This window comes from Corvus moneduloides, chromosome 6 (assembly GCF_009650955.1).
Source record: "Corvus moneduloides isolate bCorMon1 chromosome 6, bCorMon1.pri, whole genome shotgun sequence".
Classification (NCBI taxonomy): domain Eukaryota; kingdom Metazoa; phylum Chordata; class Aves; order Passeriformes; family Corvidae; genus Corvus; species Corvus moneduloides.
In genome coordinates this window covers 28,487,810-28,512,284 of record NC_045481.1, presented here as the reverse complement: position 1 = coordinate 28,512,284, position 24,475 = coordinate 28,487,810, and the positions used below count along the sequence as shown (strand labels likewise).

The following is a 24,475-nucleotide window of genomic DNA, read 5'->3' as shown; positions in this document are numbered from 1 at the left end:
ACTGGCATGGGTCTGTCAGAAAACAGCTGGAGCTTTGTCTCAGTAGAAGGTCTTTCCACTTGGACTAGGCTCTGTGTAGGAAGTCCTGGATGTGTCTGTATCTCCCAAAACTCTCAGTGCAGCAGCCTAGCACACTTGAAAGGAAAAGATTTTGCCCTCCCTTCATAGCAGCCCAGCTGAGTTTTTCAGGACCAAGACAACCTACTTGAGGAAGTTTAATCCTGTGTTGGCCTGTTTGGGTCACCTGCACAACATGGAAGGAGGCCTGTGCTTGATCAAACCTACTAGTTTTCCTTAATGCCTTAAATGCCAGAGGCCAAAACACAATAAAAAAATCTTATCGGTGGATTTCAGGAAATTTCTAAAAACCACCCAGAGACTTTATGCCCTCTAAGACAGTGACAAATCCAAATGACAGCAATGAAACCAGAAGCTTTTCTGTAACTACTTGTATGACACTAGGCCAAGCAACCTTCAGGTTGTAATCCCAGATGAAAGCTACATTTGCATCCTACCTGTTTACATGAGCGTATTTTCCACTGAATTCTCTGACAGTGCAAATATGTTATTTTGCTTTTATGAACTCAGTAAGACCTTACAAGCTTACTCACTTACTGAGTTAAACTACATCTGATTCAAAAGTCTTGTTCTTCCTGTTATGAACTGACACTCTTCTTCATGTATCTTGAAAACATCCCTGAATCAAGAGAGTTTAGTCATGTGGAAGTTTAGTCATGTGGATTTATTCCACATATTGCACATTTAGAAATCTGCAGCTTTATTCTTGCTGATTTTGTTCCTACATCCTGCAACTGACCCCATATCTTTCCAAAGAGAAATTATTTGCTTTCAGTTATGCTAAAACATGAGCTATAATTACAATTCTACACTAAAGGAGATATCTATACATATACAAGGTGGGTGGGTGTGTAGGTGGGAGGGAGCATGTGTATGAACTTTGTCCTTAAGGAAAGATTCCTGAAGTAGTTGTGTTCTTGCAGTATTCCCTTGGAGATAATAACACCATTTCAGAACATAATAGTCACCAGCTGGAGTTCAACCTACTTTAAATAGAGAATTGGAAAGACATTTACAGACTGTTGTCCTAATAGCAAAAATACTCTGCGGCCATGCTATGCAAACGCTAACCTGACTGCTTATTTGCCATGATATACATGCTTATTTTATCTGCTAGATAGCTCCAGGAGAGGAAAGGGACCTCAACATGAGATTCAGCCATAGAATCATAGAAATTAAAACTGTGAATGAATAATGAGACAGTCTTAAGCTTTGTCACTCCAAAGCTAGAATACTTCTCATCACATATATTTGACAATGCAGCCAAACTTTTTCATTTCTCCCAGATAATGAAATCTTCACTGACATTTTTCAAGTTACTTTTCTGTCTAATAAATTCAAGCTTTTTGGAGTGTTTAGACACTTGATTTAATTTTTTCTGCAATTTATTTCTTCTTTCTCATGACTATGTACCCTAAAACTGGTGCCTTAAAAGGATTACTCTCCTACATATGTGAAAACTGTTACCATGTTGCTCTTACTCACATTTTATTACTCACAGTTTAATAAACTAGATGTGTTCAGCTTCAAAATTTGTCCTGGATGATTTTTCCCATTGATAAAAGTGAATTATATTTTCTAGGCCTGGCTTAAAAACTTGAAAGTTTTACACACGTTTTTCTTTGCTGAATTTGCCACTTGTTTCCCTATGAAAAACACTTATCTAGATCAGTAGTGACTGAAATTCATTATCATATAATGACAGCTGGTTTTATTACATATTTCTTTCCCCTGTGGCATATGTTTTCAATACTGCTATTTATGATACAGCTTGAATGTTCTAACAGATAGTCAAAACCACGCAACAAGTGTGCAAGGTTCTGAGCCAGATGAAAATTTAAAATAAAGAAAGCATTTCAGTGTCAGTGCCATGATTCAAATGTTCTTTTCTCAGCCTAGATGGACTCATAACTAGCATATTTTGTTATCATGCCTTTAAAAGATGTGTTTTTCTCTAACTCAAACGCTATCAGAGACCTTTCTTACTGAAATTTTCAAAGTTCTTATATGAATTAGTAATACAAACCACATTAATGTTAAAGCTATTTTGTTTCTGAGAGACAATTTGGTTTGGAAATTTAACTTTTTATATTTAATTACCCTTATCCATATTGTATTAATTATCTACCTGAGATACATTGTCTATCTGTCCCCATACTCCTCATAACCTCCAAAACTATTGGCCAAATTCAGAAAAAGATAAGAATGAGGTCAAAGCCTTAAAGAGAAATCTCACAAGTTTCATTTAAATGGATGTCTAGATAGAGGACACAGAGCCAGATTGCTGTCCCACTAGGAATAAAACATCAGTGACAGCTCAGCAGTTACCATTTTGATTGACCTCTTGCTATCCAGTCAGCAAGTATTCTGCCAGCATGCCAGTGCAAAAGTAGCTCTGAGCTACTGAGTGCATATAATGTCCTCTGCACAACTGATATCTGCAGACTTGAAAGGCAGCTGAGCAGACTGGAAAGGGAAGTCTAACAGTGTTGGGCATAAACCACAGTATAAATGGTCAAAACTGCTGTAATGGGGCAAAGGTAAGATTATCAAATACAAATCCTCAAAACATGACTTCATTAGCTCTGCTGTTCTCAGAACCATTTGTTTAATTGTTTTCATTAAGACAACAAAAACACCACTGAGGAACCACAACAATGAAATGACTCCTCATTACAATGAATTTTGAACACCAACAGGAACAGAAAATAAGCTCAGTATCTAAAAGAAAATGCATTTTCCTTTTAGATTGTATAGATTGTACACAGCCAACTAAGTGATCACATTATAGAATTCGGCAGAGGAGCTTGAAGGGACACAGAGCTACATGATATTGCAGTTACTGTGATAGCATCTGAGGAGTCCATCTCAGTACAATGCTGCACTCAGCACAATGCAAACATATGGAGAAAACAAATATTTTCATCTTTCTATCTGATTTTGTTTTCACCCATCTTCTTTTATGTCTCCAGCTGTATATAAGGATAATCCCAAGGGCTGAAGAGGAAAACCTCATTCATAACAAACACTTTAAAAAACCCAGTACTGTTAAATCAGTTCCCTATAACAGCTATTCTGGTGGCAAATTTGTTCGTTTTTTAGAGGGCTTTTTCAGTGGCATAGGGATAAAATGACTGTGTGATGGACCCCAGAGTAGTCCCAGTAGTATTCTGTCAACTTGCTGTCAATTTTCACTCCTTATCCTGCCACCACTGTCAAGCTTGTGAAACCGGACACTCTGTTACTGATGCAGTGAGATCAAGTTGCACCTGATATTGCAGAGGGAGGTTTGTGAGTCATTAGACAACATTGGACTGCTGGGCTTCTGACCGGTACTATCATGGGTAGTAAATTTATTTCAGAACAGAGTTTAAAAATTAAAATTTGTTTGGCTAGTTGTTTTGTTGGCTGGTTTGAAAGAAAAAGGAAAAAGGAATGAAGAGGTGAAAAAAGATAAAAAACAAGGAAGGGAGAGGGAGAGGGAGAGGTAGAGGGAGAGGTAGAGAGGGAGAGGGAGAGGGAGAGGGAGAGGGAGAGGGAGAGGGACAGAGACAGGGACAGGGAAAGGGAAAGGGAAAGGGGAAAGGGGAAAGGGGAAAGGGGAAAGGGGAAAGGGGAAGGGGAAGAAGTTTGTTTCAGTCCAAAAAATGAAAAAAGATTTAGAGACAAGACCCCTCAAAATCCCTCACTAATTTATATTATGCATTGTTGACTTTTTTCAACAGAGTAAGACATAACACAATCACTCAGTAAAGGAAATATTTCAAAAGATGCTTTTAATTTTTTTTTACTTATTCAGGATAAGTATGGGGGAAAATTATCCAAACACCAAAAAATAATAAAGCAAATATTATCCCTCTTCCCACTAAATATTATGAGATTGCTTAGAAACAAGTGATTTTCAGAAAACAGTCTAATCTGAATTTTCAGTTATGTTTTCTGAGAGTTTGGGTAGGCTTTTTACTGGCAACCTAGCAAGTTTCTTTTAAAATTAGATTGCCACTTTATAAAAAGTGGGGAGCTGAGTTTTTATGAGACTAGGGACCAGAATTTTGTCCAGCACCAAATATCCCTCAGGCTTGTGGTGAGGTGGTGAGAAATCCATTCTTATGAATCTGTCGCTGCTGTATTGGTTCACAAATATCTCATTAGCTTCTCTTTGTCCTCTCTGTTTCAAGGGTATCAATAATTCACTAGGTGCCTATACCAGCACGACGGTATTCTTGACCCAAAAGGTGACAAAAGCCAACTGTAGGGGACCAGCCTCCATCTAACCTCCTCTAACTGCTTTTGCAAGGTACACTGTGATCACCAAACAGGATCTTTTCCCCAAAACTGGGGATATAGGCCGACCCTCCTACCCTTCAGCCATGGGATAACAGCATGGACAGTACAGGTATGGGTGGTACACAGCCTTGTCCTTACCTGAGAGAGAGGAAAATTTTTATCCATTTTGTGCCACTCCACTGTTATATGGAAAGAGAAGAAATGGCAGACTACTTTCAGACAGCACTGAAAAATCAGCACTGTACAATCTTATTCAAAGTACTTCCCTTAAAAATGTTCCAGGAATAAGAATGTTCCATGCTCAATAGAAAATAGCCACAGCTTGGTCATAACTGAGGAAACACAGCAGAGAACTGTTTGCGATAAAGCTACAGATCTCTTATTTTCACCTTTTGTGACCCCTTCCTTTTGTGCTCTAGAGGTTTTAATGAAAAATGTGCACTCAAAAGATATATATCTGCTTTTCACAATCTAGCATGTGCAAAGAAGAAGCTATTCATGAGGCAAATGCCCAGCATCTTATTTGAAATACCGTTCCTGCTGATAGCAGAGTGGCACTCAGAACAGGGAGTTTGTATTTGGACAAAACATTTTTTACAGTTACTGTGTGATATGACAAGAAGAGAGTACAAAGAAAAGCAAAGAGAGGAAGGCAAGGACAAAGCTGATGTGGTTTCATTAAAATTACTGTAATTACAAAAGTTTTCAGCAGTACCATGTACGTGGGTGCACAGTTCTTTATTGAATACTTGAAATACATCACCTGCTTCCCCGAGAATGATGACTCTAAGTTCAGTACTGGCAGGAAGGTATGGGGGATCTGATGCCATTTCTAATCACGCTGTTATATTCCCCGATCATCGTGGTTTCTTCCCCTGCTCTTGTGCATCATGTTCCAACTCTCTAAGTGGAGTTAAACCACTCAAAGTCACTTCAGAAATGGGTCCATACCACAGCAATTAGATCCCAGGAACAGTTTTGTTGGCTCCAGAAGACTTTAAGCTGGGTAGGTGTTTTACTGCTTTCTGGATCCAGACACAGTTCTCATATTCAGGCTTTAAAATGCTACAAAACATTTCCAGAGAACATTTCTCTGTTTCTAAGAAATGTGTTTAGCCAAATAAACATAATTAAGACAGCATGTTTGGACTTCACTTATTTTTTTACTGGATTTCAAGGAAAAGCAAGCAAAAGAATTTTTCCATCATCCAAAGCAATAGAGCCAGGGGAGACCATGTTATGGCATTCTCACATCTTGTTACTGTCCATAAACAGTATTTAGAAAGGGGCAACTCCATTTGCTAAAATGTTCTTTCTGACTTAAAGAAGCATTTCTTTAAGGATAATGGAAAGCATTTTACTGGTGTAGCTTTATTTACTGTCTCTTTTTCGTAAATAAGAGACACAGATTTCATGTCACAGCAGCTAACAGAGGAATCATCCCTCTATCATCAACTTACTTGATTCTGTCTTTGGTAAGTCATACAATAAGCTAGTAACATGTCAACTGACTGATGCACTATGGAATATTTTGTTGAATAATTATAATTTGGGGAGTTTTTTCTCTGTCCAAGCCCTAAGGGTCTTGCACTCTGCTTCCACTAATGTAGCTACTTATGCCATAAAATACTGCTGAAATCAATGGGACTATTTATGGAGTCATTTGCTATTCAAAGGGCTTGATTCTCTGATTATTTATTCTGTTTTTTCAGTAGCGTTACTCTGCCTATTTGAACAGAGTTACTTCTATTTTAGCTGATGCAAAAGAAACTACAGTCAAAGGTGACAGAGTCTGGCACTAAATCTCTTTGAAAATAGTTGCTTCAAAGTAAAGAAAATAGTATCTTTGGATAAGGGCAAATGGCAATTTAACAAAAAGCCCAATCTGGAATTTGTATGTTCAGTTGGATATTCCAAACAAAAAAGAATGCTCAAAGGTAGCATTATTTTTGAACCTCAAACACTCCCTATGTGTTTGACAAATAGCATCTGTCTAGAATTAAATCTTGCCTCACTGATGTTGTTAAGAGACCTTAAGCAGAGACCAGATTCCATCCTGGAGGAACAGGCATACAAAGCATTTTGTTAACAAAGCTCTTCATTTCATAATGCTTAGATGTCAATTTATGGGCCATTCCAGCATATTTCAATTATTTAATTGAGTCCACAACATGCTTCCCACTATCTCTTTTCCCAAGCACCTTGAAGATGTAGATGGAGACCAAGCCCTGGGTGAGATGGATAATCCTGATAGCTGCAGCTTCCTATTTCACAGCCATCCTGAGGGTATGGTCACAGGTGTCCTGAATGCCAGATATGTACAAAGCTCATCTTCTTGCAGGGTGGCATTGGAAAGCTCTCCCTTTTGACATTTCCAAGGCAGGCAGGAAGCAAGAAATTTTCTACAATTGCTTGTGTATGAGCTATTGCAGGAAATAAAAAGGCTTCTAAGGAGCAGCAGACTTATTGTGCCTGCTTTATATGGCTTCTGAGTAAATGTGTGCATACTTTCAGATTTTATGCACATGTGAAGATCAGCTGTCCCGGTTATGCATGGTGGGTGGCATGCTGTGGCGAGAAGAATGGGCTCCACAGTCGTAATTGGTAAGCTTCTGATGAGCTGACTGAGCACAGTACACATCATGTAGCACTTTTCACATTGCCAAGTTAACAGCTATCACCAGAGGTAGAATTTAAACTGCTGGAATAAACAAAGTCAAGGGGAAGTATCTTGCTGAAATGTCACCACCCACAGAGCTTGTGGAAAGCCAGTGCTATTGTAAAGGTGCATATATAGGATTTCAAAATTTATATTAAGTCTCTAAAGACGTACTTCAAGAATGCAAAGCATACATCAAGGGCAAACAATTATCTTTCCCAGAGATTAAATAAGTTTGCAATTTTTTGTAGCTTGAAAACTTCCTGGTAGTTTTCAGATGGTATTTTATTATCCAATGTGGCCTGTCTAAATCAACTAAAATAGTCCACTTGAGGAAAAAATTTAAGTAATTCGTTGTTATAAAGTTTTAACTTACCTGCCTTACTTTGCCTGAAAGACAGAGCTATAATCTCAGACAGCTACCAGGAGAATTAACTGGCTCACAAACTGGAAGAACTTTATCTAAGTGGGAAGTGTACTGTTGTTGGAGGTAGAGCTGCTCAAGCAGTAACACTGTGCCAAAGTAGCACCAGAACTGTGGGTCTAAAGACCAAATGTCTTCCTCCTTTATTCTGTCCTTCCTATCAGGACAGTAAACATAAAGATACCACCAGCTACCATGTTACACCTGAGAGAACAGAGGCACCCTCCAGCTGGAACTGCTGACAAACCATGGGTTTGAAATGGTGGACTGAAAAGCAGGGTCAGAAACCAAGCAGTCTGTGCAACGTCAGCCCTATAGGTCCTCTTGGGAATGTCTGATGCTGGAGTCCTGAGCAGACAGTGCTGATAAAGGGAGGGCTGTGCTGCATGGAGGGATCTGCAGAGCTAGGACAGTGGTCCAGCTGAGTACTGTGGTCCAGCTGAGTACTGAGTTTCATCTTTGGCCCTATTCCCAGTACTTCAGGACCAGGACACAAGGGAAGGTACGATAGTGGGTATCTCTCGGTGATGGTGGGACCTTATCTAGGGGCATCCCCAACAACAGAACAGGAAGATGTTGAAGGCTCTGATTCTAGCTAATACGGTCTGATATATTGTTTATGGGCACTGCACAAAGACTAGGTATCTAGGGAAAAGGGCAGCATGTTGCTGTCCCCAAAGGCGCAAACAGACTGGAGACTGCATATGTCACAGAGGCTGATACAAAAAACACATTTCCAAATTGACACCTGTAAGTATTGTTGAGGTGCCTGGCCCTCTCTAGAATTTCTTGCTCTTGCCCTGGCAAATCCCACAGCCAGATGCCACGGTCCATAAGAAGTGTCAGTTTTACCTGTGGAGCAGTTAGAAGGGGTGAGAATGAGTGGAGAGCAGATGGTTTCATAACCGTGGGTTGCTGGTCAGAGACCTCCCAGCCCTGCTCGAGATCCAGAGCAGACCAGCAGGCGCCGTGGCCGGGCGGTGGGGAAGGAGGTAGCGGCTGCTCCGTGTGAGAGGGACAAACTGAGTCGTCGCACAACTCGCTGTCAACGGTTTGCGGGCAACCAGGAGTCATTTTTTGTTTGCCCGTGGCTAGTACGTTTCACTCAATCTGGGTCAGTCTCACACAGTCGCTGGTAATAAAATAAATAGCTGTAATATGAGAATTGAAGCAGTTCAAAGAAGATACAGAGCCCTCAACAGGGAAGTGTTACCTCGGTATAAAGCAATATTCTACTTGAAATCCTTGACATACACGGTAGAACTGCATCTTTTTTTAATTCCTCTCTCCCAGCCCTTCCCTGTCCCCCTCGCTGAGGTCACCCTGATGTAAGCGATGTTTGCAACATGTGCATGTGAAAGCGCTATTACTAAGACTGTGAAATCCCAGAGTGGTGTCTATTTCCCTGCCTCTGGCATCATTCCTCTCCTTGCGCTGGGGGCAGTCGAAGTGCTGCTAACAAATTAGAGAATTTATCAAGCTTCAAAAGGGACAAAGCCTGATCAGGTGTCAACAGCAGCCTGCAGCCCTGCGCCCAGGGGGGAAGGCGATCCCCAGCAACCCGGGAAGAGAATATGAACAAGGGAGTCCCCAGGACCAAGGAGAAAGCAGGGGTACCCGGGCCATACCCTCGAGAGACCCAGAAGGGTTCCTGCCCTCCTGGCTGCTTTGGGTTTTGATTGTTCTTCATCCATGATTTGAAGAAAAGGGAAAGAAAGTATTCTTTTATGAAGGGGGCAGAAAAGTAAATTATTATTTTGCTTCTTGCTTGACTTGAGGGCTAGAGATTAATCTATTTAGCCCTTTCGTTGGTTCGAATTAACGTCAGGAGGAAGAAACACACCCGGGAAAATTAGACAGGAGAAGGATCACCTTTCGCTAAAACCGTACTTTTCGTGCATTAGTTTATTTGTGCTTATTTTTCCCACGTCGGTTCTCCGATTGTAAGGAAATATACCAAGGGCGAAATAAACGTTTCGACAAAGTAAATAACTGTTATTACTTCTACAGGTCCATAAATATGGTCTAAAACCAATAATTGATCACAGTACTTTTCATTTCCCTGCTTCCAATCACTGAAGGACACCGTGCGACGAAAACCGCAGAGAGCACGGAGGGAAGGAGCTGGGGAGAGAGGGAGAGAGGGCAGCCCTGCTCGGAGGCGGTGGTCCTGCCGGGAAGAGGTGACAAGAGACTTCCTCCCCACAAGAGAGCTCGGAAGGGCCGTCTGAGGAGTGTGACAACGAAGAAGCTGGTTAAAAAAAAAAGAGAAGGGCTGGGGAGATGCTGGCCAGGTGGATGGCGAGGACGGAGCTTACACCTGGGGCCGAGAGGTCTGTGCCCCCGGCATGCAGGACCCCATTTTCCCCAAAGCCCGCGGGTCAGCCGCCGCTTGACGAGCTAGCGGCACCCGGGGCGGCGGTGGTCTTGCAGGACAAGCCAAGGGGCGCGGGCGGAGGAGGGGGACTCGAGGGCTGGGCCGGGGCCGCCGCCGAGGAGCCGGGGCTCCGTCCTGGCCTGGGCCGGCGCCGCCTCCGCTCCCTCCACGTCGAGGGGCATTGCCTGAGGCGGCGGCGGGGCCGGGCGGGGGCCGAGGCTGCTCGCCCAGGCCACGGGGCCACTGCCGGGGCACATAGGCTTCCCGGCCGCTCCGCAGCGCTCCCCGCTCGGCCCGGCCTGCTGGGGCGGCGGGGTCTGGGAAAGGGGCCGGCAGGGTTTACTCATTCCCGTCGGAAGCAGGGCATCTAAGGCGAGATATATGGGAATGCTCCCAGATATCCCTTAGAGACACCTCCTGTGGCGGCCCCGGAGTGTTTTAGCCTTCTCGTCTCCAAAGGAGTCCAGAGCAACGACTCGCTTCGTGATAGCCCTGCTAACACCAAGCACACCGACGGGCTCCTAAGAACCCCCGGAAAGGGAAGCTGGCATGACGGCTTGGAGGTGTCCGCCAGCGGACACCTTTCCCTCTTAAGGGACCGGCGCTCTCGTTTTCCTTCCCACCGCGGCTGTAGCGCCGGGCTGCCGAAGTGGGTTGTCACCTGGGAAATAAGATAGTCGAACCTACCCGCTTCTGCGGGAATGGGGAAAACACAGGGAACAACAAAAACAACAACAACAAAAAAGAGGGAAATTACAGGTCTCAAATTGTCCTTAATTTATCTGCCTAGGCTTCCAAGCAGGGGGGAAAACGAGCCCTTATCGTTTTTGCTAAAGAAATTTCTGTGCATTCCCGATCGGAACCACATCTCTCCACCGCCAAGCAGCTCTCTTTCGAGTATGTTCACATTAGGTATGATGTTCATAATAATAACAAGAACCCCGGGAATTATGAGACAAGAGCACGTTTGACAGTGTTTGAGAAATTCAAATACAGCTGCATCGGCTTTGTCTCTGGTTCAGTCACATTTATTTCCCTAAGCTAGGCAGACAGCCTGAGTGAAGCATGACAATGAGGTTTGTAAATAGCAAATGGAAGGGTTTGCTGGGTTGTTGGGTTTCTGTTGGGTTTTTTTTCCTTCCTCCCCTCCCTGTTTGATTTTACTCTCAATCCAAATAACCTTCCTCAGTGAATGTTTCAGACAAGAGAATGTGAGCGGGAGGGGACGAGGGGGGCTTATAATTGCAGGTTCCCTTTGGAGCTGGAATTAAAACGCTGACGGCATGTGTTGCAGAGGAAAGGTGCAGAGGCAGCCTCCGCTCTGACTGCAGGACGGCTGTGTTGTCACTGCTGTAGCGTTTATTTACAGCCAAGCACTTGAGAGCAAACGACGCTTCAAAAGCGGGAAAGTTGGGGGCCCTACTCTCTATGCCGAGGTGCCAGGAGCATCCCCGGCGGGGGAGGGACCCAGGCCCAGAAACCCGCTCCCTCCGCTGGGACTCCGCAGCCGCCCAAGGAGCGCCCCGGGACCAGTGCTGCCTCTGGGTGATTTCACATGTGCGCCTTTCCTGCGCGTCCCGAAGTGGGGCTGGGGGTAGGGGAGAGGTCAGCTGGAGATGGCTTTAAAATCTCGTGGTAGAGCGAATAGGTGAACGTAAGAACAGCTAATTTCGATCGGTTACTCGTGTCAGGTTCAAGTGCCCTGTGCTTGGCACTGCGCACGTACCAGTACCCCAACAAAAGCACAGAGGATGGGGTGAAATGAATAATTTCTTTTCCTTGCACCAGAATCCTCTCCCTTATTCAAGTCAGGTCGACACTTCTACAGACCTCTCCTGCTTTCTGTGGGTGAGAAATGTATTCCTGTCTTTTGCCAAGCTCTTACTCTCACCCTCCCAGTACTATTGTGTCAGGGAAAAAGAAAAAAAAGAAACCACCAGCAAAACAAACCAACAACTACCCAATTTACTTCAACTGCTTAGACCAGTTAAAATAAATTTGCGAAAATATCTGCAGCTCTTCAAAACTTTCCCTGCTTCCTTATCAAAGCCATCTTCCCAGTGGAAGAATTGGTAGATCTTGTTTATTTGTTTTGGGTTGTCTCAAAACTCTCTCAGTCTGTCTCTTGTTATTGCCTAGCGTGGCCGTCTCCTCACGCCCGGCCTCCCTGGGAGATGCTGTGGTTGTGGCAGCTGCATCCGAGCTGAGCACTTCACCTGATGCACAAATAACCCCCAAAGTTTCCCGCAGAGACTATTATGATTTGCTAAGTTTTACTGAACATACCAGTAAACTATTTTTCTTGGGCTCTTTTTAGCCACCGCAGCTTCAGCGAAAGCCTTTTCTTGTGGCTGCCATTGCAGTCCCTATTCATGAGGAAGGGCAGGAGACAGACGTTGGAACCCTTATCTTTTCCTGGGAGAGCAGGAGGGAAGAACGAATGGAAAGCTTTGTCGCTTCGGGAAGCCTGTCACGAAGCGGGCGAAGCCTGTCCCTGCTCTCCGTAAGGCAAGGAACGAGACTGCAATAATAGAATACAAACATGTGTTTTGTTTTCCATTAAGTCGATAGACCAGACAAGGTCTGCCCCGGGGAAAAGATGACTTGAGCTGTTAATGAGAGCTGACATTAGGATTTAAATAGTGAGGGCTCCTTTCTCCAGCGGTGTCTCCACAATATTGCTTTTTTTCCCCCCCTCTTCTTCTTCACAAGTCTGGGAGGTGCCCCAGCGGTGTACACAGGGACGGTGCCTACCAGCGGGGACATCTCTCTGGGCGAAGGTGGCAGGAAGTGCCACTCCTACGTGTCTGGTTTTTCTTTCGTGGAGGTCCTTTGGAGGCGAGAGGGGGAGATGAAAGTGCTTATAATTCTTTTCTCGGTGCCCCGCGTGCGTAAATGCAAAACTGACCCGTTTTGTACTGGTACCAACACTGCACCGAAGACTTTATGGCGTTTGAGGGGGAGCACGGCGGTGCCTGACGCTTAGCAAAGTGCCGGGGAGTGGCGCGGGGCCGGGCGGAGGGTGCGGGCCGCGCCGCGGCTCCCGGGCAGGCCGGGCAGGGCCGCTCCCGCCGGCGCGGGCTGTCCTCGGGCGCGGGGCGGCGGGCGGGCGCTGGCGGCCCATGGCCACTAGATGGCGCCGGCGCCGTTCGGATCGCGCCACCGAGCGCGGCCGCCGCTCCGGCCCGGGCACGGCCACCGGGCCCCGCTCGGCTCCGCTCCACACGGGCCTGCCCAGGCGGAATCGCCGACGGCCCTCGCCTTCCCCGCGGGGACCGGGTCCCAGGGGGACAGCTCTGAGTCCCAGGGACGGCAAGGCTTTCTGCGGCCCAGGCCGCGGCTGCCTCAGTTGGCGATGCGGTGGCCTTCTAGGTGAGGGGCATTATGGTGTGAATTTCAACGAGAAAAGGGTCTCTGCGGAAGACATGCAGAAGCTTCGAGCCGGGAAGCTCCGTAGCGTGTTCCCGTGGAGATGTTCGGAGTTTGTGCTTCGGCCGGTTTGCAGGGGGCAAAGCACTGCGTGTGCTTGGCTCCCACGGGAATAGGGTCCCATCGGTAAAGGCTACTGCGCACGCTGGGATCCCCCGCATGGAGCTCCGGTGCCGCCAGAGGCAGATGCGAAGCACGAAGTCGGCGGCTGGCCCTGGGAAAAGCTCCCAAGCTGAGCATTTCTGTTGTGTGAAGTGCCCGCATTAGCAGCCCGAACACGTAGGGAAAGGCTGACATCTGCGATTTGGTACGAGGCACCCGAGAAATGACAGACCTCCCGGTTCAGAGGGGCGCCCCCGCCTCGGCTCCCGGCGGGGGAGGGACCCACCGAGCCCGGCGGCGCCTGCGGGAGCGGCTTGCCCCAGGGAAGGAAACCTCCTCTCCCGAGCTTTCCTCAAGTCTGAAAACAGCTATGCGGCACAGTCTCTAGATTTGGAACGTTCACGGTCAATGCCCAGAAGTGAAAAGATAGAAGAAGACCTTCGGTATAAACTTTAAGCCTGATTCCAGTGAAAGTACAAATAACAATAGTTTCCAGGCTTTTGTCCCCGGTTTACAAAATAGCACGTAAAATCGAGGTTGCACCGTGGGTCATTTTCCTGAGCCTTTGTGCCAACGCACCTCTGCCTTTTGACTCTTCACTGCATAGTTTATACACCACCGCCCCCCCCGCCCCCCGAATTTTTCAAAGCCCATTCACATCACTGGCCCGAGGTAGAAGGAAACCAGAGCTACTTTATTTTACAAGTGCAGGCGAAACCCGCCCGGGCAGGAGAGACCCTTAGGAGCCGGCAGTGAAGGCGCGGTCGGACGAGCTGCGATCTCCGCACGGCAGGAGGGACCCGATCGGATCGGTGTGGGGTCCACCCCGCTGTGAGCACGCACACACACACACCAGGAGAAGAAATTTGGAGACTTGTCGAGGGGGGGAGTAAATAAGAAATGAAAATAAGAAAAGAAAAAAAGAAAAATTCGTTCGGGATTAAACCCGAAAATAATAAGTTTTAAAAGCCCCCTGGCAGAGTAGTTCTGAAAGTTTCTTCTAGCTCTCTTCGTATTTTCTGTAATTTGTAGTTTGTACTGGGCTGTTGGAGTCGCATCAGAGAGGACATATGCCATTCCCGTGGATCTGTGTTTGTATGGGCAAAATAGTAAAGGGCACTCTTCCTACTTCGAGAGGTTTCCGAGCCCTTGCTGGGCAACGGCTAAATGGCACCTTTAAGTACCCAGATACGGGGCAAAGGATGTCTTGTAAGAACGGATGAGAGTATGCTTGGCATAGCTGATATTTATTGAACTATCCAAAATGGAATAAGTTAGTTACAGATAAAGAAACGTTAGGTATTCCATGACACAATTGTTGCACGAACTGCCTTCAATTAAGTTGTTTTATTTTCAGGGCTGTTTTGCAAGCATCTTCCACACGGTTGGTGGAAAGGAGAGATCTCATGGGCTGTTCTGCATTTTCAGGGACGATCAAGTCAATCCTGAGAGGGAAAAAAAAAAAAAAAAAAAGCCGCTTTAGAAGGAGAAAAACTGCTGCTTCTGAAGGTTCCATGAATTATTTTAAATGCTGTATCTCAGAGAAAAGGCCTCCTATAACAGATTCCTAGATCGTGTCAAATTATAACGAATTGAATCACAAGAAGCAATTACAAAGCAAATATTGTGATCGGTGTTGTGGGTAAAATCGGAGCCGGATTTATAGAGGAATATTAACTCAGATTTTTTTTTTTTTTTATCAACATTGATTAGAATGGTGTTAAGCCTAAAGACCTCTTCCTGTAGATGGCGTCCTTTGGGTACTGAGTAATCAATAATAGTACAGTCATACTCAGGAGACTTTATTAAGCTTTGGATAATAAAATAATTAATATATTTTTAGTTATATTTTTATTGAAAGTGAAAACCCCTGGATTTATCGTAAGCAAAAATGTGTTTCTCCTTCACGTGGATGCAAATAAAAACTGTTTGAATAAATAAGTTGTTTCTGAACATTTTGTTGTCAAAGTGTTAAATGTCCCCGTCATTTTTATTCAAACACTAACATGATTACAGCCAATTATATATTCACCACTGTTCTTTATTTTAGAGTAATTGTACTTGTCACTAATAAAACAGAGACATAATGGATCGCTACTGTTCTGAATTTTAAAGCAATTTTCTGTAATTTGATTGAATTATACATCATCTCCACTAGTTTTTTATTTCTATATTTTGAAATCCTATTTTCTTGAAAATTGCAGTTCTATTCCTGTTTTGTTGATCCTGAAGTAACGAAACCTTCTGTAACATTTATAAATAGAGCCTCGTCCCTTTTGAAATGTGGAAAATCATGAATTCAGTCCCAACATACTGCAAGCTTTAGACTGAAAATCTGAAAGTCCGGAGAAGTGCCTAAACCAGACCGTTGGCTCAACACGCTGTCCTTCTTGGAAATGAGCAGCAGAACAAGCAGAGAGGAAAAAAATCTCCAGTGTGCATAGGAAGGATTGATGACTTTATTGCAATGATTTGATGAGCTTCTTGGGGCTCAAACATAGAAACACATTAAGACAAGCAGTTCAGTTGCTAGTATTTACCACGGAAGAATAAAGACGGGGAAAATACATGCCAATTACATTCCTCCAATAATTTAGAGCCATTATATACTGTCCGTATGTTCTTTTAGGTGGGCGATTATAGGTGAGAAGCCCAGGAGTGACTTGGCTGCCTTTAGGAACAGACAACAGAGACGCAGAATGATACAGAAGTATACGGAGACACCGTAAACACATAGGAAATACTGCGGTGAGTTATTCTACTGCTCCTCGGGTTGTTTCTCTGAGAATGAGCTCTCAGAGGGCTGAAGATCTGTTGCTCTTTTCCAAAGCCGAAAGCATGCCTTTAATTTAGCAATTGTATCAACCATCAACGCGGAAAGGTACGATCTGCGTTGTCGACAAACACAAATCAAAAAATGATACAAAGGCTTTCATAAGTTAATTTCATATGACAAAACGCGTTCCCATCACAACAGATAAAGTTAAACTATCGTCTGCAAACCGTGCGATTGAGTAAAAAGGTACGTCTTAGGTACAGTCAAAGACGAATGGTTTCTCCGTTATTGTGTAAGGTAAAACCAAGGGAAGGCGCGGGAATGCGCGGGTGGCTCACTGTGAGATGCTTTCAGTGAAGCTTTAGCGGGACACGATCCCGACCTTCAGTGAGAAGCGCCCTTGTTGCTTTTGCGGATTCCCTCTTGAGTACAGCCACAGAAATTAGCTTGAAGTCCCATTGGAAGGCAGAAAAAACAATAATAATAAAGAACTACTAGTATCGTTTAATTAATTCCAACGTGCACAACGACTTGAGAGCCTTTTCTTGGCCCTTTCTTTGGTGTTTTGAAATTAACGCGAAAATAAAATCTAATGTCATCCTCTGCAATATTCTGCTAGAAGACAAATGGAAATTGGTTATTTGTTGGAGTTTCCGGAGCTACGGTATGATTTCGTTACTTGGTGGCATTTATAGTTTATAACAAACATTCTTTTTCTAAAAACTCCTAGGAAACACAACCTCTGCGTGTGTGAGCGTCTATGCGAGTGCCCTGTCTAAAAGATGGAGAGAAGAAAACACACCGAGGGGATGCATCCCGGCAGAAATCTTTCTGCGTTTTCCCTCTCCGTATTGTCAGTGCCGGGAGAGTCTGTCTGCAGCCTACTTCATTTTCTTGGTCAAATTATTATCGAGGCAAAACTACAAGCCCCAGGCTTTAGCGAGGCATGGTCCGTGCTCGGTGGGAGGGACACAAATGGGATTTAACTTGTTGCCAGTCATTTTTGTGTGTTTGTTTGTTTGTGCTGCTGCTTTAAAAGCGAAACAAATTCCAGAAACAAAGCGGGGGGGAGGGGGAGGCCGGGGAGAGAGGGAGGAGGAAAACAAGCATAAAAGGCGTATCATATTAAAATAATACATGGACACACCCACTGATATCAAGGGTACGATATCAGCCCTTCCCCAAGAAACTTATTTCTAAGTGGTAGCGGTTATAATCATCCAACAAGCCCCTTGCCATCACTCCCCCCTCCCTCCTCCAAAGAAAGGAAGAATGAAAGAAAGAGAACATGGAGACCACCCTGCCCGATACAAAAAGTGTTCAGAACAAGCTACATAAAGAGGCAGATCCTGCGAGCCCTACTTGTGCCAGGACACCAAGGAGCGAGCAGGGTCCGCTTCCCGAGCAGCCTCCTTGGCGCTAGCGCCAGCCCCATCATCCCGACACCCGCCAAGCGCGGGTCTGGCCGCGAGCGAGAAACGGCACCTCTCTCCGGCACCTCCTCACGCCTGAGCCCTGACACGGGGAAAGCCAACATCATCTTTACTTCGAGGCTGCCGAACGCCTGCCCTTAGAGGGGTGTACAGTCGATTGTGGCTTTCTTTCTACACCGGGCATTTTGCTGTGGTTACAAGGGGATCCCGGGGCGGGGGAAGATAGGAGGATAGGGGAGGATGATGCGTTTTTGTAGGCCCTAAAATACGGATCCGCAGCTGAGCCGGCCGAGTCCGAGACCCCGCCGAGCCGAGGGGTGCGGTGGAGGCGCGGTGCGGGGACAGGGCCGCGGCGGGACGGAGCAGCGCCGAGCGGGCAGCGGCGGGCGCGGCACGGCCAGGTAGGACGGGCGGATGGGCAGCCCCGGGCACCGGCGCCCCCCCGCGCCCGGGTGCCTTTGGCGGAGCGACGGAGTGGAAACAGCGCTGGGTGAAAGAGAGGGACCGTCTCTGTCCTTCTGCTGCGGAAGGGGTGGAAGGGGGGGCGACTGGGGAGGAGGGGAGAGGGCGTCTTTTCTCTCGAGTCACCGAAAAAACTGCAAAACCAGATCCATGTGTCATTTGCCAAAGATTACGTTTATAAGAGTCTAAAGAGCTTTAGAACAACACCATGAAAATATTCCAGCAACAGTTTCTTAGGAGTCAAAGAGCAGCTAGAGGTCTTCTTCAAGCACTACTTGGGGTTTGTTTTGTTGGGGTTTTTTTTGTTCTCGCCAGCTCTTTCTTTTTCCCCCCGTATTTTATTTCACATTCTTTGCTTCAATATCACAACGCGGACAAAAGCACCGGTCTAGAATGTTTTAATAGTAAACACAACAGAAAATAAAATTATGTATTTAAACCTCGAGAACAGAACAAGATTTTTAACTTGTTCACTTCTCCCTTGCATTTTATTATCAGCGCCTGCATAACTCTGTGGATAATTCTTAAAGGATATTTTAATTTTTTGTTTGATTTCTGTATTAAGGAGAGCTTTCATTACACGGGTACACCTATTGCCTAGGCAGGTGTAACGGCTCATTTCTGCACACTGGCATATAAAATAATAGCGACATTTAGGATCTAAAACACCGCACGTCTTCAAATTGGCAATGAGTATAAAAATATTCTGTTTTGAAAAATTCTGGCAGTGGCAGCTGAACACAATAAATCTAGTGGACGCTCTACACTCCCTAGATAGGCTTTCTGTGGATAGCATTCTACAGCTACAGGAATGAATAAATAAATAAAATCTTCAGCTTTTAATTAAGGCGATTTAATTCAGACCTCTCCACTTCAGCGTAGTCGCCGTGGGAAATGTATACTCCAATGTTTACTCGGATCTCTTTCTATCACTATTCTGTCTTGTTTTACGCTTACGACATCAGCAAAGCTTTCTGGCCCCTACAGCCATTGTTTCCCATTTCGACGCTCTCCGTTCAACATCTGCCAGCCCAAGAAACTTCGTAAAGTTCAACAGGAGGGGAACTCAGTGCACTCAGTTTGTTAATGTCATTGTTTTAACGCTACCTCTCCCCTAGTTGCGCAGGCTCCTCTAAGGTATACAGTACCCTGCTGGCGGTTTCTTATGGTACAGTGCAGCTTCTCAAAAGATCATCGGATGGAGAAATTTAGCTCTTTTTGAAACATTAAAGTAACTGAGCAATTAGTTCTGAATGGGGGGGGGGGGGAGGGAAGACTAGAGATCTTAAATAGGGGGGCAGGGGGGAGAGACACAACACAGCTAGCCCGAAAACAACAGGGATGTGTATGCATGGGAGGGAAACTTAAAAGATTTTTATTTAAAGTGTGCTTGCAAGGTCTTCGGCACAATATGTGCTGCTCTCCTTCAAGGGGCACCGAGTGCCAATAACCATTAGTCATCCAGTAGAGACCTTTCGTTACAGATTTATCTTTAGTGGGAGTTCCCCGAAGGGAACAGAGCTGCGGATTTCAAACCCGGTCCAGTTCCAGTTACACAGAGCGTACCTGCTGCAATAGAAGGGAGAGATACTTACCAGAGTTTCGGGAGTGCGCGGATAGCCTCAAAGTCTCTGCAGTGCTCCTTTCCTCTGCGGAATACTGTCTTGCATCCGAGGCAGTTCCCAGTCTATATTTGATATTAACAGCCTCAAACACGAGGCTCTCCCATAGACATTTTTTTCCAGGGTTTTCAAGCAAATTTCTCGGTGCCACAATGTTATGATGGAAGGATGCTGAAATGACAGGCCTCGTAGACGCTTGTCTTAATCATCGGCTTCTTAATTTAGTTTTAGTGCTGTGGTTTTGTGTGTGTGTGCGTGTGTGTCTGCGCTTGTGTGCGCGCAAGAGAAGCCTCTGACAACCTGCAGCTTCCTAATGACTGACGAGGCACGGCTGCTGCAGCAAAGTAACACTTCCCTGGTGTGAAGACCTCTTACTGGGAAGTTTAGTTCACTACTGTTCTCGCAATCCTAATCGTATAACTTGTAACTAAAACCCATGGAAGAAGGATACAGCATGCTAAACAGACTAACTTCTAATCTCTGGAAGCTGTTGAGGATTAACTGGAAGTTGGCTAGAGGCGGACATCTAAACTTAAATCTACAAATGCGGAAAGAAGTCTGGACCATTGAATGCCTCTTCCTCTCCCTCTTTGCCTCCATTCATCCATCCACCTTCAATCCCATTCACCCCTCTTCAAAATGTTTGACTACCTCTTTCTCTTTGTTAGCGCGCTGCTCCGTCCCCATTCGCCATGCCTTAGCAGCAGGGTATCAGTGTCTGCTGAGCAGTCCTTACCTTAATTGCCCAGGTAACCTGGAATAAAGAAGGCAAGCTTATAGTCAAGGGGGAATAGAAGTATATAAGCGTACATCGAAGCATTTACTGTACCGAATGTGATATTACTGGTTGTTAAAACCAAAGTGTCCAGACTCGTTCCATGGAAGCGTGATGCCATCGAAGCGTGGTTATTAAATACCCTTTCTTCATGGCTGAAAAAAACCTCATTCATTTCTTAAGCTGTCAGTACATTTTAGCAGCTTAACTGTCTTGAAAGAGCCCGAGAGTACACAGCCACTATAACCGTGTGAAGGGGGATTGAAGGCTGAAGCTGGGGCAGGGGGTGGTGCAAGGGAAGTACACTATATGCATTAAGTGTACATTGGAGAGTGTATTTTCTTCCTTTGGCCTTTAATTTAAAAACAAAATAAAAATTTTAAAAAAAAAAAAAAGGGGGGGGGAGGGGAAGTGTGTGGTTGAAACACTATCCCTACGAGTTATACCCAAGAGCTGCACGGAGACTGCCGTTGAATGGCTTCAGCCAGGACGTTTCAGCTCAGCTATTCACCCCCATCCTGACCCCGAAGCTGGATACTCTCAGTCCATCCCCGCCGCTCGGTTCGGTGGATCCACAGCATCGACGAGCATGCAGGTGAGGCATCATCCACCCTCTGCAGAGAGCCGGCTCCCCTCTGCACACCCACCCCTCTTTCCCAGGGCTGGGGCTGTGCGCCTCCGTTCCGTGCACAAGCTCCTGTTCCAGACTCCCCACAAAACCTTTCCTGTTAGAAAATGCTGCCATAAGAGACTTTCTTAAGAGAATTCGGGTTTAGCCAGAGTTGAGCGGTCAAACCTGCCGCTCATGCAGTGCCCCGATGGACAAAGGTACCACTGAAGTGGAGTCGTGTTCGGGGCAGAGCTCAGGAAAGAACTGGCGTTAGAGCAAGCCTCCCGCGTTTCCAAAGTAAATAGCTCTAGTTTTATAAACGGAGCATTTTCTGCCAAAGGGAGGAGAGGAAAAAAAAAAAAAAAAAAAGACTCGAAAGTTAAAGTCCAGCAGAAATTATAATTGACGTGGCTTCTCTTACATATCCTTTTCTCTCCTGTAAACAATGAATTAATCTTCATGGACTTAGAAAGATATGTACTACATATTGGACAAAACATTTCCTTTTTTGGTAGAACTGTATATCCATGGCATTAAAAAAAATATATATAAATCCTAAATTTGTGCACAGAGTTTTATTCTGCACCCGTGACAAATGACCGAATGTTAAATCTAGATTATAAAATGTTTTTAAAGTGTGCTTCTTTCGGTGTTAGCCTTTTGCTCAGAAATGCAAAAAAGCTAAAACTTCTATTTTCTTCCCTGCTACATTTTCATCCCTGATCACAACACAAAGTAAACTCAGCTTTGACCTAAGAAACACCTCAAGGCATTAAAATTTCAACAGGCAATGTCAGTGTTACATTAAACAAGAACTCCTCCAGTTCGCTACAGAGCTGGGATTTGAATAAAACGTTCAATGTTAACAAACAATACACACGTTTGGCACTTCGTGTATTAAATGGATCAAAGAGATTTGATAAGGCACAATACACCATTTGTACAGACCTGATTGAGTTAATATAATATCAGCAAATTTTACAACGAAATGAATCTGTTTCTTTTCTTTGTGTTTAAAACCAGCACAGATTACAAATTTTAATGATCTGAAAATGTTTGGTATACAAAATCATGCTTATTTCAGTATTAGCAAAAACACAAGAAATTTTTCAACACAAACACCCAGCTGTGTCTATTTTAAAAGCAGTTCAATGACAGCTTGCACTTATGAGCATGCAATCAGCTAATTTCGCTTTTTTTTTTTTCTGTGTTAATCAACACTTTCCTTCCTGCATATCAGAGTACAAATAGTATAGTTACTCCACATCAGTAAATGTTTACGTAACCTGTCCTTTCTCAAGAATCTGGTTACACCGAATCATTACATGCTAGACCGAGTAGGCAAATGCACTGGGCCCAGCCACCCTAATGGGATCCTAGTGAACCATAATGACACATATTAGTTAATGATCATCATAATCATAATAATATGCAGGAAGCTTACCTTTCCTCTTACCTCTTGCCATGGTAGATTCATGTAATATCCTCCACATTGCACTCTTCTTCAAGAAATCCCATACATTTACTTCAGTGTCGAGAAATGAAATAATTATAAATCATCACGACTAAAAAAAAAAACCCAACACAACCTAAACTTCTAAAAAAAAAAAATTCAAAACCAAACAACAAACAAAGAAAAAAAGAGTGGTTGCTGATCATTAACGTGTGTGTGTGTGTGTGTGTATCAGTAGCAACCTGTTATGAAATTGGTTAAATAAATACAGTTGTGGTAAGGTCATTCGAGGTTAATCCAATGCACAGAGTTCGTGCCATTCCCAATTGCAATTGTTTATTACCGGTCCATTTTACTTGTTCTCGTTATTTACTCTTTCTCACACTCGCTTTTCCTCCCTCCCTCATACACACACATACACAAACACATATATAAAACGCACCTCTGCACAGAAACATCTTCACTGCATTGTGCTCTAACCTGAATTTCCTTGGGATAAATTGTTTTAGCTAGGGTTGAGATGCACGTATTGTTTCTACGGAGCATCTTTTCCTCCAGCACAAACGTGAAGCAGCTTAACGCGATGCTAGACGTTTGTCACAGCTTTGGTCTGAATGCGATCAGCACGCTCTCTGTCCATTACATTTCCCCTTCTCCTTTCCGAGTAAGAAAGCTGCGAGATGTATTTCATTTTGTTTTCCGCTTGATTTTTTTGTTCCCGAGCTGACAGTAAAAAACGATATGCTGTGGACGATTAATACACAACCCTTTGGTCCCGGCAAAGCACGGCCGTAAGCCCGAGCCTTTACCACCGCGTGCACTTGTGGAAAGCGACGGTGCCAGATCCTTTCCCCTGCCCCGGGAGCACCCGGCCCGCTGCCGCCCACCCTACCCCTTCCCCCAGCAAAACTAAACCCCGCGGAACCCAGACCTCGTGGCCAGGCCCACGGGCCGGGCCGGCAGGAAACAGCAGTGTCGATTTCATGGGCTACCAATACCAACATTTATTTTGTACGCCTGGCGCGCGGCCTGCGCTCGGCTGGCTCAATCGGCACGGCAGCGCGAAGGAGGAGGCGGCCGGAGCCCGACGCCTCCCGCGTGGCTCTGGCGGCCGCGCAAGGGAAGCGGCGTCCGAGCGGGAGCGGCGCGGGGCTGAGCGGGCGGCGGCGGGCAGGGAAGCGCGAAGCTCGGCTCCGGCCGCCGGTGACAAGGGGCGAGAGCAGGGGAGGAGATGGGCCGCTCGTCCCCAGCCTCCCAACTCACAGTCCGGAGAGCGGCGGGCACGGCCCGAGCGAGCAAGAGCAGACCCCGTCTTCCCCCGGCAGGCCGCGGGTAGCGGTGTTCGGCCCCCGGCCGCTGCCGCAGCCCGGGCCCATCCCGCCGCCTGCGTCCCCTCCGGACGATTGTTTTGTTTTCTCCCTCGGTAAAATAACAAACAGAAATAACCGGGCCTGGGAAAATAAACTCGCCAAACGACTTCGGCGGGATCCGCAAAGTAGTACGTCCGCCGCCACCGGTGTGCCGCGGCCGCTTCACCCACCCGGCCGCCCACCCCGCCTCCGTCGCCGCCAGAGGAAGGGGCAAAGCGGCTCGCGGCAACTTTAGTCCGCCGAAGGCCCTAGGGGAGCGGGCGGCCGGGCCGGGCCCGCCGCCGCGGGACGGGCGCGAGGTGTTCGGCGCGGGGGGATTTGTGCTCGCGACGGAGGCAGGGGGGGCGGGGGGGGCGGGGGGGGCGCGCGCACCGCGCGGTGATGCGCCCCTGCGCCGGTATCCCTGCGCCGCGGGAGCCGCGGCGGCGGCGGGGGCGGGGCGGCGCGGGGCGGGGCGGGGCGGGGCGGCGCGCCGCCATTGGCCGGCGGGCGGGCGGACGCGCGGGCACGCCGCCGGCCCTGATTGGGCGGCCGGTGGGAAAGGTTAAACCAAAAAATGTTTTACAGCCCCGGTGCGTGCCGGCAGCTCTGAAATTAATTGCGGCCGGGGCGGGCTGT

General features: G+C 46.1%; 1 long non-coding RNA gene across 3 annotated transcripts; it reads right to left on the bottom strand.

The window, feature by feature from the left end:
• Positions 1-14,582: 14,582 nt before the first annotated feature.
• LOC116445802 lies at positions 14,583-24,183 on the bottom strand. Of its 3 annotated transcripts, none has more exons than XR_004240886.1 (3): positions 22,930-24,183; positions 19,623-22,559; positions 14,583-14,801 (listed from the first exon to the last, which is right to left on the bottom strand). It is a non-coding gene; the product is annotated as an uncharacterized LOC116445802 (long non-coding RNA). The 3 variants fall into 3 exon arrangements; XR_004240887.1 differs by having other exon boundaries at positions 22,968-24,183; XR_004240885.1 differs by lacking the exon at positions 22,930-24,183 and having other exon boundaries at positions 19,623-22,639.
• Positions 24,184-24,475: the final 292 nt, after the last annotated feature.